The sequence below is a fragment of the Neolamprologus multifasciatus genome, chromosome 22, assembly GCF_963576455.1.
Source record: "Neolamprologus multifasciatus chromosome 22, fNeoMul1.2, whole genome shotgun sequence".
NCBI lineage: Eukaryota > Metazoa > Chordata > Actinopteri > Cichliformes > Cichlidae > Neolamprologus > Neolamprologus multifasciatus.
Window position 1 is genome coordinate 24,895,409 of NC_140459.1, and position 6,218 is coordinate 24,901,626.

At 37.0% G+C, this 6,218-nt stretch overlaps 1 pseudogene; it reads left to right on the forward strand.

The window, feature by feature from the left end:
• The first annotated feature begins 541 nt into the window (after positions 1–541).
• Positions 542–3,846, forward strand: LOC146493567 (uncharacterized; annotated as a pseudogene).
• The last annotated feature ends 2,372 nt before the right edge of the window (positions 3,847–6,218 follow it).

The following is a 6,218-nucleotide window of genomic DNA, read 5'->3' on the forward strand; positions in this document are numbered from 1 at the left end:
ATAAAATATTATAAAAATACACAATGTAAAATAAAAATTAAATGACATGTTTTAACACTTTGGTGTTCCATAGTCTAGTTCATATTAAAAAGTTAAATAATGTATTAGCACTAGATTAGGTTCCTGTATTCCTCGGTACAACCATCCCACATATCACACAAAAGTCTGGACTACTGCTATGAATTGTATTAATATGGCTCAAAAGAGACTTTACTGTTAAGGCAACAAAAACAAAACAAATCCCACACCTCCAACACGCCATCTTGTTTGGGGAAAAGACCTGAAAGAAGTTCTTGGCGGGCAGAGTAGTAGAGGTCAATACCAGGTTTGAAGGGGTGGTTTATACCAAGTCTGCATTTAACTTGTGTAGTAATGTAATTGTAAAGACTACTACAACAGTCATAGTAATTGATGGGTTATTTGTTAAAATTAGTTTTTCGAATGCAGGTTCATTATGCATGTTATGTTCACGTTTTACAAGCTTTACACAGACGAAAATATGTAACACTACCTCCCCCCTGGCTGCCCTCAAGTGGCTCTGTCCATTATCTCACTGTTTGAATCGGAGCTAGGACACGAGGGAGCAGGTTCGGACTGGATTCTGTTGAGGTAATTAACTTTTGCTTACAAACATTTCGGGTTCTTTTAGCTTTGACTTACTGTAGTAACATCAGTCGTGGTCAAATATTAAGTTTTACCGAGGCAGTATTATCAGTTCACTACCAATGGGTAGTTAGCCAAAACTGCCAGCCAGCTAGCTAGCTTAGTTCATTCAGTATGCTGAATTGTTAGCATGCAGTGATAGTTTAAAATTATTAATGGTGCTAGTTAGGTAAATTTAGTTTCGTGTTCAATATACTTAACATAGCTATATGACAAAAGAACTACAGTTGATATCCGCCTTTGCAAAAGTCCGTTTTGTGTTTCCCACCCACGGAAAATAAAAAGCTGCGGTGTTTTTTTTTCCTTCTTAAGCCGCGTGCTCTCTGTCTGCACTGTGCTTGGTGTGTTTGTGTGTGCAACTTGGGAGGACCGATACTGGTTTGAGACAAATCTCGCAATCGGGCTCATAACTTTACAATGCTGTTTTTTGTTATGGAAAAGGGGTGTTGGACAGATCTATATTTAACTTAAATGAGGATTTACTTAAGTCATCAAGAGTTAACTGTTTTATGACCAAAATTACATTTAACCAACATGAGTTTATTCAAATTTTATTATTTTACTATTTTTTGCAAGTCCAGTTTGGGTAATGAAATTAAAGATAACACAAGGGAATAAAATAATGCACATTTATGAAAGACATCTTTACCTATAGATTTACTTTAAGCCTCATTTCCGACAGATTATGATTAATCATATAAACTTGTAAGTTGGAGAAGATGTGAACTTGCTTCCAATTATTTATGTTGTAAACTATTAATATCAATCAGGTCACTTTAACCTTGCTGAACCGAGGTAACATTTTTTCTTATGGATGAAGTGGCCTAATCTGAGCTGTGGTCATTTGTTGAATGATTTGACAAGCAGTTGGGCACTATTAGTTTTAGTTTGAAAACTAGTTTGGAATAGCCTTGTCATAAATTTTAAGTGAGCAATTTTATAAGACTTAACCATTGAATTAACACAGGCTCTACTTGGTCTGTCTTTTGCACCTTATCCATGTGTCTGATTGCATAGACTTTGGATCCATGGCAGGTGGTGTCTTGACTCAGTTTTTCTTTTTGACCCAAACATATGTTTTTCTTTCCTCAGGGAAAAGTTCTGACAAAAGCTACACCAGTAAATCATGGAGGGTTTGGATGATTGCGGCCTTTCGGTTCTAAATGGTAGGCCAAGCATATGCATATTTATGCAAATTAATGTCTAAATGAATTTTGTGTTGCACACACTGACAGTGAGCGTACATAGAATCAGTTTTATGTTGTCAGATCAATAAAATATTTAAATTACATTTAATTGCATTTGACAAAATGACAATTTGGAATTGTTTCCTTTTTTGAACAGTGAAATGTATAAATTTAAAGAGATGTACAACTTTTACATTTCTGAAAGTTACTGACTTTTATATACAGCTGCAGACATAGATGAGGTCTTGCTCCACACCCTCAGTAGGGACGATTTAAGGGACCTGCTTCCAGGGCCTGAAAATTTTATGAGGAGGAAACAGTTGTGGGCTCAAGTTCACAAAGAGGCAAGTTTTGCCGCTTTTGATTTAAAAACACTTAGCACGACACATTTTGTTTAGGACTCCTGTAATATAACTATTTCTTATTTAGGATGAGACTAAAGAAAAGGCGTCTCATGGACATCTCACCATGTGACCAGGGAGAAGATTATGATGCAGATTCAAGTGGTGGATCAAACATGCTTTTGCCACCAAGGAGCAGTTCTGGTGACAACAGTTGTAAGTGAAAGATTACAATTATGGCAATAATATTGAATATTGAACTGAAATTTGATTTAGTTCTTTCTTTCCTGTTCTGTTCATAGCCCTGTTCAGGACACTACCAACTTTCTTCCCATCACAAGTTGCACCACCCAAGAAGATGGGACATGCCAGTGAAGCACTGATTGATGTCCTTCAGGTCTGTGTTTCTTCATATTTGTTATCAAATAATGCCCGTAAAGCCTTCACTTTAACAGTTTATTTGGCATATGGCCTTTTTATCCATGCCAAGTCCTCCAACAATGTAGTTTATATTTGGAAAAGGTGTGCAGAAATCTGAAATGGCACAAACACTGAGATAAAAAAAATTTCAATAAAAATAATAAAGAAAATCATAAAGAAATTAAAAACAAAATGGAAATAATTACATATTTAACTATCACAGGTGCAGTATCTTTGTCATTTCCTAAAGTGTGTAAAGACATAATCCTAACGGTGATGAGGCAGAATTGATTACATTTTTCAATGGCATGAATATATATATATATATATATATATATATATTTTTTTTTTTTTAAATAATTATTTTTTTTTTTTCTATACAGTATTTGTCAATCTAAAGAAAAATAACATTAATATGGTCTGTAGCGCATCTGATCTATGGTTGTCATCATTCATGTATCACCCGAAGGGTGCACCCCAAAGGGATCAATAAAGTGAAGTCTAAGTCTAATTACATACTTGTGGTTAAGTATTTGAACTACCCTGATAGCTTTGGAGTTTTTCCGTACATTGTACAATTTTTGTCTTTGTTTTTCTTTTGCCAACAGGAGATCCAGCGTCAGCCCCGTTCTGCTCTTTGAAGGGTCCCGTTGTCTTATTGCAGTTGGAACCACTCTCATCACCACATTTGACCACAGATGACCTTGGAGAAGGTTTGCTGTATCTTATGGCATACTACTACACCCTGCATCTCACCTATCCTAAATGTGTGGCAACGCTTCTGTCTGTCATTTAGACTGAAGTGTTAAAGGACAAAATCCATGAGCAAGACACCACAGGCTCATACAAAAAAGTCATGGCAGGCTGTAGGAATGTTTATTGAAACGTAGAGCTGTTTGAGCAAGATGTAACTTAGGTCTGTGTTGGAAGGTTTGGGCCTGATAGCTTTGAAGTTGCAATTTACACTTGAATTCTTTTTTTTATTCTTATTAATGTAATACAAAGTACTTTTTTCTTTAAACACATCTGTTCTGCAAATTGTGTTTAAAATTGCAAATGCTCTTTTTATTACATTTTATATGTTGAGTAGCTAACTGGTTTAGCACTTCTAAAAGGAACACAAAATAACAATGTTACACTTACAATGTGTCTTTAAATTTTTGTGTACTATGATTCACTGAAATATTTGTTACTGTTTGGAGAGTTTGTTTCCAATAAAGGTCATGTACACAGTATACTTTGCCTGCTTTAATTTGGCTTTATTTTTCTTATTTTGAGAATTCTTATCAAGTGTAATTATCTTACTGCACTGGCAGATTATTTCACTGAATTTAAGAAGATTTAGACTACAATCTATTATTTTTTAACTTATTTTAAGATCTTTAAAATGATTTAATGTACTAGTTTTTAGATTATTTGCCTTGATTTGTTCCTTAGAATGAGTGTTTTATGCCTATTTTCAGATTTAATTTCTTCAACATTTTGCTTAGAACAAGTGGTTAAATCTTATTTTAGGTTTCAATTGCCATGATTGGTTGCTTGGAATAAGTGTGTAAGGCTTATTTTAAGATTTAACTATCTAATTGTTCTCTAGAATAAGTGGTTAAAGCTTATTTTAAGTTTCAATGTTCTGATTTGTTGCCTGGAATAAGTGTAAAATACTTATTTTTAGCTTTATTTAAATCTGGATATTGTTCTTATTTCAAGAAATCTTAATAAGAAAAAAACACTTACCCCACTGGCAGATAATTTTACTTGTTTTAAGCAAAACTTCACCAAAAATAAGTGTATTTATCTAGTATTAAGGAGGTGGGTTTTTGCAGTGTATCGTATCGGTTTGAAAAAATTGGTATCGTTGCATCCCTAATAAGGGCCAAAAACCTCATTGGGATTGCTATGGTTGCTAGCTATTTGCCAGTGTCATCTTTACTTTGTATGGAAATTGCAGATTTGTTTGCAAACAATCACAAACTAACCACTGAATTGTAAATGGACTGGTTCTTATGTAGTGCTTTTCTACTCTACCCGAGCACTCAAAGCACTTCATACAGCATGCCTCGTTTACCAATTCATACAAGCTATTTTATCTGTGCTTGCTTTCTAACATTCACACACAGATGGACAAGGATATTTAGCATGCAGACTGGAGCAGGTAGGGATCAAACCGTCAGTTTTCTGTAGTAGATGATCTGCTCTACCTCCTGAGTTGCAGGCACCCCAGTGGGATTGAAACTGTTTCCAAAACTGGAAAAGGTGAACATTCACCATTGTGTAACTGAGGACTGGCAATCAACTTTAATGTCAGCAACCAATCACAAAGGGCTTAAAACTTTTTGAGTATTTCAAAATGTGAGTCTTTGGGGACTTGCTCACTTTTGGAGCCAGACTCAAGTGGTTACTCAGTGAATGACAGTTTTTGATGTTTTAGCTTCCTTCTTTAAATTGCTTGTTCCTTATAGATGAGGTGGATGAGGTAAAGTCTTGGCCTGACACAAACGGTCCCAGAAGCAACCACAGAGAACTAACAGTTGCTGCATCTGAACATAAGGATGACTTTAACACCTTATTTTTAACTCCCTGCTGAGCAAAATCTGTCTGTACATTTCTGTCCACAGCTCTGTTCAGCAGGCATGAAAAGAGGCAACAGAGAAAAATCCAACTGCACACATTACATGACACCGCGCACAGTAAGAGATGGAGCAGACATTAGCAACTTAAGACAATGCATGAGAGCTAAATGAAAAATAAAATGGGGGAAAATGCATAAAATGTTTTTATGTCAGTCCAGTCAGGAGAAGTTTTTTGAGTTTTTTGTTTTTCCCTGTCTTCACTGTGTGTGTCTTGTTATCTGTCTGAGTGGAAAGCCTCATTATCTCATGGGCAGGCTTGTTTTCTGGTTGTCTCTGTGATGAGGCAGAGAGTAAACATTTCTTGGCTGTGAGTTGGGGTCAATGTGCTTGAAAAGTCTTTGAAGACTGTGAAATACAAGACAAAATCGATGTGCATCTCTCTCTCTCTGTGGTTTCCTCTCCCTGCCACTCGTGCCACACATCTGCCCCCTCTTTACCGCCTTCCTGACACCACCTCAACTCAGAGGCTTCAATTGGATGTGAAGGCACATAAAGGGTGGGGGGGGAGGGCGGAAGGGATGGTCACATTCCTCTGGAGCCTCGAGGACGTCACGCCCGTCATCGCCTCAACGTCAAGACTGCGTCAGCTGCCAGCTCCGCTCCGTACGAATGGGGTCGGCCAAATCCGCCCACGCCTCGGAGTATCAGGTGAAAAATCAGGTCGCTCCAAGAAGAAAGAGAGAAACTTCTTAACTCAATCACAGCAAACGCAGCAGCGCATAGATGACTCAAAATGACTTTTTACCCAGTAAAGTGTGTTTGAGTTATGATGCACTTTCTTCCCTTCTCCTTCCCTTTTGCCCCCACTTGAGATCATCATTACTGAGATTTGATCTGATTTGACACCGCAATATACATGCAATGTGTCTCTGAGGGTAGCCCTATGAAGCTATATAAACTTGCAGTATTGCACAGCACTACTGTGTAGTGCTGTAATGCTCACCCTCGCCCAGCCATGTGACAGAAACTGCTCATTT